This window comes from Anabrus simplex, chromosome 1, assembly GCF_040414725.1.
Source record: "Anabrus simplex isolate iqAnaSimp1 chromosome 1, ASM4041472v1, whole genome shotgun sequence".
NCBI lineage: Eukaryota > Metazoa > Arthropoda > Insecta > Orthoptera > Tettigoniidae > Anabrus > Anabrus simplex.
Window position 1 is genome coordinate 699172534 of NC_090265.1, and position 13671 is coordinate 699186204.

Here is a 13671-nt window from a genome sequence, read left to right on the forward strand (position 1 = left end):
GGCATTGCTTCCACTTTCTTGTGCCCGGCTCCTCACTTTTATCTATACTATCCGACCTCCCTTGGTCTACTCTTATCCTTTTCCGACCCCAACGCTATTAGGTTTGCGAGGGATAGGGAGTCTATATTACACTAATCAGAGGGAAAATGTGGAAGAGTTCCGATACTTCGAAAAATGAAGGTATCGGCCAAAGGAAAACAAGGGCCACGAATTGCGTGGAAAAAAAAGAGTATGGTTGCCTAGTTGTTCTTCCTCCTTAAACAACAACTACTCTGAACTTTGGAGCGTGGTTTGGCGACCTCGAGGTCCTCAGCTGGGTCCTGGCATTGCTTCTTATTACTTGTGCCATGCTCGTCGCATTCATCTATCCTACCTGTCCTCACTTAGTCAACTATTGTTCTTTTCCGATCCCGACGCTTTTAGGTTTGCGAGTGCTAGGGAGTCCTCCATTTTCACTCCCTTCGTGGCCCTTTCCTTTCTTTGACCGATACATTCATTTTTCGAAGTGTCGCATCCCTTCCATTTTTCCCTCTGATTAGTGTTATATATAGGGTGGTTGCGTACTTGTACTTCCTCTTAAAACAATAATCACCACCACCACCACCACCACCGATATCCAAGCTATCAATGCATCTATCGTAACCAATACCACTAGAGGTGTCAAGACCGGCCGAATGCAACACGGCCGGTTGGGTTTCGAATTGATAGCTTGTGTCATGATTTGAATATCGATATCGGTGATTGTCTTGAACAAACTCTTAGCGAGCTACTTCCGAAGTTGGTTCCGCGATCGGATGTACTTCTAGATCTGCTCCGTGGACCTAAGGTGAACACGGATTCCTCCATTTATCCGAAGTATTTCCAGGACTTCGTTCACCAATATCCGTCTTCGTTCACCAATATACATCTGCGAGACTTATCTTCACGGATGGTTCTAAAATCGGAGATAATGTTGGTTGCTCTTTCGGCATTAATGATACAAGCACGAAGATCTCGTTCCCTAAAGTATGTAGCGTGTATACTGCAGAGCTTTACGGCATCTTATACGCTCTGCAGTTTGCACTGCGTGACGAAAGAAGCCACTTTCTTTTGTGTACCGATTCGTTAAGCTCTCTGCAGTCTATTGAATCCTGTTTCTCGCAACACAAACCGGTACAGCAGATACATGACCTTCTAGCCAGGTTAAGGGATTCTGGCAACAGAATCACTATCGCATGGCTTCCAAGCCACGTTGGAATTGCAGGAAACGAATTTGCGGATGAAGCTGCAAAGGAAGCTGTACGTTTACCTCCAAGACCTCTCAATTTACCTGGTGAGGATATTTGTTCTCAGATTCGGTGAACCATCTTGGCGTCCTGGGAATCAGAATGGCTAGCAATACGAACTTCGAATAAGCTGACACCAGTTAAGGAGACGACTACCGTGTGGCGGTCCTCTTTCCAGCCTTCACGGAGAGAGGCCATAGTATTGTGTAGGCTGAAGATAGGTCATTTACGATCTACGCACTCTTATCTCCTAAAGAGGGAAGACCCCCCAGTGTGTTCTTGTGGTGCTGACTTCACCGTGGCCCACATCCTCACAGAGTGCGCGGATCTCTCTGGCCTAAGATGGAGCCTCGGCCTGCAGGAAACTCTCGAACGCATACGAGCCGATGACGTGACTACTGCTGATCTTGTTATCCGCTTTATGTGCGACAGTGGACATATCAAGTGTATATAAATTACAAGTGTACTGGTACTCAGGGAACGTACGTTCCCTTTTGATTCGTTAGTTATTTTTCGGCCTAATTCTATAATTATTTTTATATTTTGTACTGCTTTTCCAAATTCCTTTGTTGAATAAATAAATTTGATTTATATTTTAATTTTTTTTCCACCAATTTGTTCAGAGGGGATGATTACGTCGTTGTACTTGCTCTTAAAACGAAATACACCATCACCACTGCTTCACTCTCTGGCATATATCTTATGTTTTGGTGGTGTTTCTAACCAGTTTTCTCAATCCTGCCCATGTGAATTTCTCCAGAATATTGCGTATTACCTTATCAATGCCTGCATGACCAGTGATCTTATGGGTATGCCATGTCAGGTTCCGTTGCATCTCTTGTGGTACTAGGATTCGTTTCCTTTCATTGGTGTTGTCAATGTACTTAGTTAGTAGGCCATTTACCAGCATATATTTGTGCCTTATAGAGGATTCGGTTTCATCTATTAATTTATCAATGATTAATTTTAAATTATTATCCGATCTCTGTATTTCTACCAGATTTTCCAATTTCCTGAATAGTTCATCGTCTAGTTGGTCCAATTCTATTCGCAAGATATTATCTTCCTGGCCTGAAGGATTCCGACTCATTGCATCAGCTAGTTTATTATTATTACTTTTACAATGTTCAATCTTTAGTTAGAATTGTTGAGTGAAAGGCATCCTTCTCGTCACATTTTCGCTTACCATTATTGCTTTTAACCCGAATATGAGTGCTTTATGATCGGTTCTTATAGTCACGGTTTATCCATAGATTATTCTTCTCCACTGTGTTGCAGTGCATGTACAATGTTAACAGTTTCAGGTCAGTAGTTGTGTTGTGCCTCTCATGCTTTCGTAACTTCCTACTTGAGAAAGCTAGATATGTTCGCTACTTGTCATCTTTTTCTCCCTGGTACAAACATGCTTCTACACCAATGTTCGACGCATCCGCTTGGATAATAAATTCTTTCTCATAATCTGGGTATCCCAATTTGATGCTCTCTTTCATTACCTCTTTCATTTTTATGAATACCTGCTCAGTTTTCTCATTTCCATTTATTGCTCACTTTTAACAGTTCTTGTAGTGGTGCAGCTATCTCCGTTTATCCTTCACAGTGATCGGAAGTGAATTGTGTAATTCCCAGGAATTGCCTGATCTGTTTTACTCTTGTGGTACGTGGAAATTCGCATATGGCTTTAATTTTTACTGGGTTTGGCTTTATCCCACGATCATCTATTATTTGTCCAACGAATAACACTTGAGCTTGACAGAATTTTGATTTTGCTAGAGTGATCTTGAATCCAGCCTTCTACAGGTTGTTTAGTAGTTTCTTTAGCTTTTACAGTGATCCTCAAATGTTTGGCTCCCAAATACCAGATCATTCACATAGCAATTTACATATTCATTTACTTCAGCAGTTAGGTTCCTGTATAGGGCTCTTATTAGCACTGCACAGCTATTCTTCAGGCCAAACCGTAATCGACAGTATGCGTATGTCTGGTTGTTAAACATGAAGCCTGTCAGTAATCTTGATTTCTCTTCCAGGACTATGTGATGGAAGGATGAGGTGAAATCCATACCGGAAAAGTATCGCATGTTCCTAAATACCTTTACTATGTCTATTATCCTCGGTAACTGATCATACTCCGGTATAAGCTTTTCGTTTAGCTTCCTGGCATTGAAACAAACCCTCAGACTACCGTTGCTTTGCTTTACGATCACTAATGTATCCATCAGCTAGCATTTCTATGATTTTCTTTACATCCTGGGAATATTTTTCAGGTATATCATATATTTTCCCTCTGTAAGGCATCCCGTTATTAACCAATAACTTATATTTAAAGTTGAGTATTTGCCCTGGTTTGTTCCTGAATATCTGCGCATGTTTCTTCAAAATTTCATACAACTTTCTTTTCTCTGCTGACGATATTGCTGCCTCTGAAATACTTCTCCAGATCTCTGGGTTTTCTTCTTCCTCCTCTTCTATGGTGACTATTCTCTCAATTATCTGGATTAATTCCTCCCCCTGTGGGTTGGGGCAGTAGAATAACATCCACGGTATGCCCTGCCTGTCGTAAGAGGCGACTAAGACGGGCCAGAAGCTCTGAACTTTGGAGCGTCGGTTGACGACCGCGAGGCCCTCAGCTGAGACCTGACATTGCTTCCACTTACTTGTGCCAGGGTGCTCACTTTCATCTATCCTACCCGGCCTCCCTTTGTCAACTCTTGTTCTTTTCCGACCCCGACGCTATTAGGTTTGCGAGGGCTAGGGAGTCTTTCATTTTCACTCGCTTCGTGGTCCTTGTCTTCCTTTGGCCGATATCTTCATTTTTCGAAGTGTCTGAATCCTTCCATTTTTCTCTCGGATTTGTGTTATATAGAGGATGGTTGCCTAGTTGTACTTCCTCTTAAAACAATAATCACCACCACCACTTTCCTGTCAGGTTTTATCCCTCTTATCTTGGCTCCTGATACAGGTATCGTTGGTAAGTATATTTTCTTCTTTACGTCTTGGAACAGGGCATGTGACATTACGCTTATACTTGCTTCCGAATCTACTATGCAATGCATTTTATTCCTGCTATTGTCACTATTATTACCGGTAGACTATATTTATGTTTTCTCAAATCCGTAGTATGGTCCTCTATCAGCTCATCCGGTTGAATATCCCAGTAGTGAACTTGTGCTATGACCCAACTGTAAATTTTGTTTACTTTCTCTTTTCTGTCATTATATAAAGTTTCTTTATTACTCAATTTGCAATTGGCATCTTTTCTCTCAGACGCCTCTGAGCTTACAGTAAATTCTGGGGTTTCTGGACTCAATCTGTTGTCTTCCGTTCTTCTACGTTTACATTGTTGCAATTCTAAATTTTCAGCGCCTCCAATATCTCCATTTATGTCTTTGTGTCGAATTGCATTTTCCCATTTTTCTATATTTCTCGTCGTTTCTTGCAATTTCTGTATTTATTTTCTATTGTCATAATTTCGATCGTAGTCATTTTGTCCCTGTCTGTGATCATATCGTGGCCTGGTACGATAATATTGCCTGCTCCTATTTCCTCTGTATCTTAGATTTGCTCTCCGGTACGGAACGTATCTCTTATTGTGGCCATATCTTCCGCTCGAGTTTCCATTCCATTGGCAATTACATTTTTCAAGCTCCCTTTCCTTTCCTTTTCCTAAATTTGCCGGTTTATTCTCGGGTTTCTTATTTTCGTAGCTATTCAAATTCTCTGGGGTTATATTGTTGACTGCTCCTCTAGGATCGCAGTTCGTAGATTCCTATTTGCTGGTACGCAGATGTCATGTCTAGCTGCCTCAAGATATTTTCCATATACACCGCAATTTCTAAATTTGCGGCCGCTAGCGATCTCTGCACCTCGGGTGGAATTTTTTTCTGAACAGTTTTCATGGTCTCAAGTTCACTCGGCTTTGTGTCCAAGTCCTGGAATCGATGAAAACGATAAGCGAAGTAGTCGCTAAACCGCGTTTGGCCTGTCAAAGCTGTATTTCCTAGCAAATAATTCCAATCTCATCTGTTGTTGTGTCTCAATATTCCAAAATATTCAGAGGAATGCAGTCTTAAATACTTTGTAGTCCTGGAAACAGCATTTGAAAGCCTGGTACCAGATGTTCGGGTTTGAGTCCAAGTGCTTCTCTATTATGCGTAATTCCTTACCTTCCGGGACCCTGTTCTCACGAAAATGCTCCTCCATTTCCCTAAGAAATTGTTTAGGTGATAGCGTCGCAGTGTTATCGAAGTGTTTGAGTCCATCGTCGAAAGTTTTAATTATATTTATTATTGCTGGACTACCATTATGGTTACTTCCAAACGTTAGGTCATTACTCTGCCGATTTGAATCAGCTGTTCATGTTGATGTAGTTTTTCTTTAGATGATTTGTAGTTCAATTGCTTTGTGTTCCTCATTGTAGTTTGATACAACGGATCTTGTCATTTGTTTCCCTGTTCGCATTTCTTGCATTTTCTTCCTAAGCTGCTTTAATCCTTCCTTTGTTTTCCCCATTTTATCTTGGTTTGATTCCTATCGTGCTCCAATTCTTCTTTTAATATACCAATCCTGTCAGCTATTTGGTCTCTGGCTACAACAAAGTTTATTTCCATTATCCGGTTCGTGTTTTTTATTCCTCCATTTAATTTAATCAACTCCTCCTGGTACTGCTCCCATCTCTGTTGAGATTTTCAATCCTTCCATGTCGCTTGTTAATTTCCTGATTTCCTCCCCTATTAGGGTTTGGATGACGTTTCGATTCTCCGTTAGGTCTTCTCTTATTCTGTTTACTTCTTCATATACTTCCTTGTTCTTATTTTCCATCATTTCAGTTATCTCTGTTCGTGTATTTTCTATATAACTCTTCATTCCCGATATTTCTGATCGAATTTTCCTATCTTCGTCCTCCATCATCTTTTTCTGCTCCTCTTTCATTCCTTCTATTTGCTCCTGTTGCTTCTGCTGAAATTCCTCCTGTTTTCTCTCCATATCCTGCCGCTCCTCTTCTTACTTTCTGTCTATTTCTTGCAACAACTTCTCTCGATCTTTTATCTCTCTTTTTCTCTTTCCTCTCTCAGTTCATGCAACAATTTCTGTTGTTTTTCTTGATCTTTTTCTTCTCGTTTCAGCTCCTTTTGTTCTTCTGCTCATTTCTTTTCCGCTCGTCTTTTCTCTTTTACTTCCTTTTCTCTATTCGTCTCTACTTGTTTTCTCTCCTTTTCTTCTCGTTCTTCCTTTTCTCTCTTATTCTCGTTTTCTCTCCTTTTCACCTTGTTCTTCCTTCATCTCTTTCTTCTTCTTGTTTCCTAATAAATTCCTGGAACCATTCTGGTTGTCTTCCTCGATCTTTCTTCAATTCTTGAAGGATCTCTTACATTCCTTTCTCTTCCTCTCTTATTTTCTTTATCTCTTCCTAATTATTCCTAAACCTCTCATCTATCCTCTTTAATTCTTCCTCCTGTTCCTTTCGGGATTGAGCTCTAGCTTGGTTAGCCACGTTTTCGTCTAAAATTCTATCTAGTTTTTCTAATTTCCTATCCTATTCTATATTAATTTCACTGAGAATTATAATTGCACATGTAATACGTACAAACAAAATATTATAAAACCTCCAATTCCTTAATTCTACTTCAGTTCAACACTTATATACTAACACATAGATATGACCTTCTGTTTCAAATTATAGATGTACGGGCCTTCCTAGAAATGAATACGACCATACCAGACCAACCAACTCCGGCTTGAAAACCATTTATATTCCTTTGCTGTTAGCTCATCTCAAGATAATTATTGGAAAATATTTATCCTCATATAGTTCAGTCATTATCCACTTACATACTAATTAAATAATATAATATCAATGTCTATTTCTATCATATTTTTAAATGTTTTTAAAGAAAAATATTTCATACTATTCTCAAGAAAACTAATAATATCCTCGACTACGTTTTGCCTTCGTTCTCTTGTGACTCTCATATCCATCATTCCAATTCTTCAATAGTATCTATCTCTTCAAACTCCACTCTGGGTTAACAAATAATTTTATCAGGCTCAGTTTCTTCTCTTCAAGTATCATGTTCTGTCGTCAAATATTTTTAAGTCTGGCAGTATCTCTCTCTTCAAGTCTCATGGTATATTTCTCTTTTTTAAAAAATCCGCGGTGCCTTTCTCTTCGAGTGCCACATTGGGGTATCAACATTTCTTCTTTCCGTACGCGCTTTTCTATATTTGCCCCAAGCTGGGACGGAAAATATTTTTCTATGCGTCCATCCTGCGTCCAGGTACGACACAAACGAAAATACTCCGGTTGCTCGTTATCATATCAGGGTAAATCTTCATGAAATAGCCCCTGTGGGTGGGGTGGTAGAATAACACCCACGATATCTCTTGTCTGTCGTAAGAGGCGACTAAAAGGGGCCCCAGGGACTCTGAACTTCGGAGCGTAGATTGGTGACCACGGGGCCCTTAGCTGAGTCCTGGCATTGCTTCCACTTACTTGTGCCAGGCTCCTCACTTTCATCTATCCTATCTGACCTCCCTTGGTCAATTCCCTGTGGGTGAGGGAGGTAGAATAACACCCGCAATATCCCCTGCCTGTCGTAAGAGGCAACTAATAGGGGCCCCAGTGTCTCTGAACTTTGGAGCATGGTTTGGCGACCACGGGGCCCTTAGTTGAGTCCTAGCATTGCTTCCACTTACTTGTGCCAGGCTCCTAATTTTCATCTATCCTATCCGACCTCCCTTGGTTAACTCTTGTTCTTTTCTGACCCTGACTGTATTATGTTCCCAAGACCTAGGGAGTCTTTCATTTTCACGCCCTTAGTGGTCCTTCTCTTTCTATGGCCGATACCTTCATTTTTCGAAGTGTCGGATCCCTTCCTTTTTCCCTCTGATTGGTTTTATATAGCGGATGGTTGCCTAGTTGTACTTCCTCTTAAAACCATAATCACCACTACCACTAGTTGACAAGCACATGGCTGCGCTCAAGGAGACCTTTACATGGGCTCGAATGAGGCGGATGACGCGTACCATCTTCATGACTTGTGACACATATCAGCGTAAAATAACCTAACTCATATCTGCTTAAACAGCCACCAAAGCCGCTGATTCCCGAAAAGGCGTGGGAGCTATTTTCAATGGATTTCTATGGGCCGCTTCCCAAGGCGACCAGAGAGTTGCAGTTCATCTTGGTGTACATGGACGTGTTCACCAATTACGTCATGCTACGTCCGGTGCAAAGAGCAAAAACCTGTACTGTGGTTAATCAGATCAATAGTAAGATCATCACCAAGATGTGCATACCAGATAAATTACTGACCGATCATGGATCACAGTTCATGTCAGCCGCTTTTCGTAGAGACATGGAGCAAATGGGGATTCAACATCTTATGAGTTCGATCCGACATCCAGAATCGAACCCGTCGGAAAGAATCATGCGGGAAATCGGTAAATGTTGTAGGATTTATAATCGAAGACAGCATTAGAGGTGGGTTAATGTCATTCCGATTATCATGGAATGCATCAATTTTGTAGTACATGGATCAACCGGACAGATCCCCAGCGTGGTTCATTTTAATGAACATCGAGAAAGGCCGTGGATAGGCGTCGTACCATTCAAGAGGATCCAGGACTTCCAGCGGACTTGAGAGTAAGAGACACCTTGGAGTCTCTGAAGAAACAGGCAGAAAAGCGACTACGCGATAACGACGTAAACGATTTCACCGACCTCTACGTGTGGAAGAACTCGTGTTGGTCACGCGTCCAGCAATATCGGATCCCCCATGAAAGTTTTATCATAAATTTGCAGAACTCTACATTGGGCCATATAGAATCATCCAAAATTTAGAAAACAATGCTTACAAAGTGCAGTGTGTGGATGGAACCACTGAAGCTATCTACAATGCATCGAACTTGAAAGTCTATCATGTGCCAGGGCAGTTACCAGCGGAAGATCTAAACGTTCCAGATGATGGAGAACCACCTAAGATCAATATGAGTGAGGACCACCTAAAGCAGAAGAAGAAGAAGAAGAAGAAGATGAAGCTACGAGGAAGTCGACATCGCAGATGAACCGGAATTGGATGAAAGCATAGATGAAATAAATTGTGTGAAATTGGAAGGAGATCATCATGATGCAGATGGCAGCAAGGACGAGCCAGAAGAAGAAGAGTACCATGACACAGGAATACTTGCCTGTCCTCGTGTCAAGATACACATTGCGGCAGGAAAACGCTAGCCTTCGCAATGCTCATGTATAACCTTATGAAACCATGTGATTGGTAAGAAAAATCCCTGCTCGTGATTTTTCTTATTTTAAGCGGGGGAGGGATGTGACCGTTCACAGCATCACCAAGAGCGTGTCATGATACCCAGAAGATGAAATATGCGGATTCTACGACAAATAATGTCCAAATTGGCACTTTTCACCCGTTCCGGGACACGAATGTCTCTCAGATGGCTCGCGCAACCGAAGGCTCATTGCATGTAATTAGTGGAGAAAGCGAGTACAAGCGCCTGCAATTGAAAATGTTCTCTCTCTGGTGTGACAATGATCAGACGATGCACGCGTCACGTGACAATGAGTCTAGGTTTATTTATTATTTAGCGTATGATGCTACAGTTGATAATCGACTGTATACAAGTTCTTAACAGACACACACACAAAAATTGAATTTATATACATACAGTCTATATTTAAATATATATATATACACTGACTGACAGAGCAAATGCAACACCAAAAAGGAGTGGTTCGAAAGGGATGAAAGTTGTTGAAAAAACAGAGACGGCACGGACGAATAATTGATGTTTATTTCAAACCGATATGCAGGTTACACAATGCGCACGGCATCGACTCAGTAGGATGTAAGACCACCGCGAGCGGCGATGCACGCAGAAACACGTCGAGGTACAGAGTCAATAAGAGTGCGGATGGTGTCCTGAGGGATGGTTCTCCATTCTCTGTCAACCATTTGCCACAGTTGGTCGTCCGTACGAGGCTGGGGCAGAGTTTGCAAACGGCGTCCAATGAGATCCCACACGTGTTCGATTGGTGAGAGATCCGGAGAGTACGCTGGCCACGGAAGCATCTGTACACCTCGTAGAGCCTGTTGGGAGATGCGAGCAGTGTGTGGGCGGGCATTATCCTGCTGAAACAGAGCATTGGGCAGCCCCTGAAGGTACGGGAGTGCCACCGGCCGCAGCACATGCTGCACGTAGCGGTGGGCATTTAACGTGCCTTGAATACGCACTAGAGGTGACGTGGAATCATACGCAATAGCGCCCCAAACCATGATGCCGCGTTGTCTAGCGGTAGGGTGCTCCACAGTTACTGCCGGATTTGACCTTTCTCCACGCCGACGCCACACTCGTCTGCGGTGACTATCACTGACAGAACAGAAGCGTGACTCATTGGAGAACACGACGTTCCGCAATTCCCTCATCCCAGTCCACCTAGAGCCACCGGCGAGTGCAGACGTACGGAGTGGAGGGTCCCTGGAGTGGGAGAAGGTAGTGTAAGTGCGGAGTGTTGGAAGTCAGCGAGGTGCTTACAGGCAATGTTTGGTGTAGAACAGTACAGGGCGAGTATAGGTGGTTGGGAGGGAAGAAAGAAGAAAGAAGAAGTGAGGACAAGAGGATGTAGAATAGAACTGGATAAAATAGGATACTTTATGCTTTCTGCAGCGGTGATTTTGATATTGCTTTGGATCGGGGGGAGTAGAACTCAACCCAGGTCCGACTTCCAGGGGAAATATGAGCTGGGAGGACATGGAAACAATCAGAAAAATCGTAAAAGAGGTGGTAGCAGAGACATGTCCCTTCGAACAAATCAAAAACATGATCAAGGAACAAACGAGGGAGTTTGAAAAAATGAAGGGGTGGTTTCAAGAAAAGGTAGAAGACACAGCTTCACAGGTGAGAAGAAATGGTGCAGAAGTTACAGCATTAAGAGAGGAGATAGGGAGATTGGAAGAGGAGATGTCGAAACTGAAAGCCGACGTAGTTGCTAACACCCGAAGTCGCAGAAATAAATGCTTATTTATATATGGAGTGCAAGAGGGGAAGAAGGAAGATAAGACGAGTATAATTTATAAAGTAGTGGACATAATTCAGGGTAAAATGAAAATAAATTTCAGTGAAGTGGACATTGATGATGTGACAAGAGTGGGAAGATTTAGAGGTAATAGGCCTATCAAAGTGCAATTATTTTCTACATTGATGGCTGACACAGTGGTGCGTAATGCAGGTAACGTGCAAAGGGAAATAATATGGATAAGGAGGGACATGGGAACTGAAACGTGGAGGAATGAAAGAACCCTGAAAAAACACATGATACGAGCTAGGCAGCAGGGGTTGAATGCAGTCATCAGAGGACAGGAATTAGTGGTGACAGGCAACAACTGGAGGAGAATATGGTCGGTGAATAGACTGATGGATCTAGAACGGAGGATGAAACAAGATGAAGAGTCTAAGAGAAGTGTAGTGAATAATGGGGAAGACAAACGAGTGGAAGATAATAGGCAAGTGAAAGATAACGAGGGTAGAAGTGTAATTATCGGAAGTAGTACTGAAAAGTGTCAAGAGAGGCAGAGCGAGGTGCTAAGTGGAAGTATGAACAACGGCAAGGAAAGAGCTGTGGGCGGACAGTGCAGGGGAGAGGCTGAAGAACAAATGGGTGAGGGGGGCAAGGAGAGTGAGCAACAAGAAGCTGAGAGAGCGGAGTGTAGTGGTGTAGTAAGGCAAGACCAGGGTAAAAAAGTAAGTTTAGAGTTAACCTGTGAGAGCTTCGAGCAGAATCAGAGTCGGAGCGGAGGGAGAAATAGAAGCTATACAGACATGTGGAGAGCTATGAAAAGTAATGAGGGTATTGTAACAAGAAGCAAAAAACAATAATATGGCGAGTAAGTAAGTAATTAAGGGTGTGGAGGCTGAAATGTTGTGATGGAGAAGTGGTATATAAGTTATGATATGTTATAGGGTTGAAATGTGGTGTTGGAGAAGTGGTGGTATAAGATGGTGGATGGCAGATTGTTGATATTTGGAGTTGGAGGAGTCGTGGTAAATGTGGTGTTGGATAAGTGTTATATCGTTGGAATGTGGTGTGGGAGAAGTGGTGATATAAGTAGAGGTGGTATATAATGTGGAGCTGGTGTTGTATTGATGAAATGTGGTGTTGGAAGTATTGAAGGCTTAGTATTCAGGATTAGGTGATGTATGGTTTGGTATTGAGATGGTTTATTTATTGCTGAAATGTGGTGTTGGAAGTATTGAAGGCTTAGTATTTATGATTAGGTGATGTATGGTTTGGTATTGAGATGGTTTATTTACGGCTAATTTCGTGGGAGTTGGGAGGTGGTAGTATTGTATTTGTGTCTGGTATGAGTATTTAATTTTTGAAGTTGGAGAGAGGTGAGTTTATTATCATTTTGTAAATTTTGGTTTGTTTGTATGGAGAGGAGGAAGAAATATGAGGTTGGAGAGGTGTTGGTATATGCGTGATTGGTATTTGTGTTGTTTGCAGTATTGATTAGGTGTAGGTCAGTAACAATAAAGTGACGAAAGCGCAGAACGAAATAAGGACACTTGATGAGCATGCTTGAATATTTAGTAAGGGATTGCTACAGCAAATGACTGTAACGAATAATAATCTTATACATAGATTATTATTATTATTACTATTATTATTACTTTCATTATTATTATTACTACGATTCTCTTTTCTAGTTTTACTCTATTGATTCCGGTGTGTTGATTCTACGGAATGAGGGGCATGGCACGAGGCTCTGAGGATGACTGCTGTGGTGGCTCTACTTTAGGGGTTTCACGTTTCCGGAGTGTCCAAACGAGCCTTATGACATGCCCAGGGGATACGATAATTTTCTCTTCTTTTCCTTTTTTTGGTGATCTGAGTGGTTTATTATTATTATTATTATTATTATTATTATTATTATTATTATTATTATTATTATGGTATTTATTTGTGGAGGCTGAAATGTTGTGATGGAGAAGTGGCATATAAGTTATGATATGTTATAGGGTTGAAATGTGGTGTTGGAGAAGTGGTGGTATAGGATGGTGGATGGCAGATTGTTGATATTTGGAGTTGGAGGAGTGGTGGTAAATGTGGTGTTGGATAAGTGTTATATCGGGTATATAATGTGGAGTTGCTGTTACGGCTGATTTCGTGGGAGTTGGGAGGTGGTATTATTGTATTTGTGTCTGGTATGAGTATTTAATTTTTGGAGCTGGAGAGAGGTGAGTTTACTATCATTTTGTAAATTTTGGTTTGTTTGTATGGAGTGCAGGAAGAAATATGAGGTTGGAGAGGTGTTGGTATATGCGTGATTGGTATTTGTTATTCATTGCCGAAACTGTTGGGAGATGGAGAGGTAAATTTTATTATGGAGTGTTA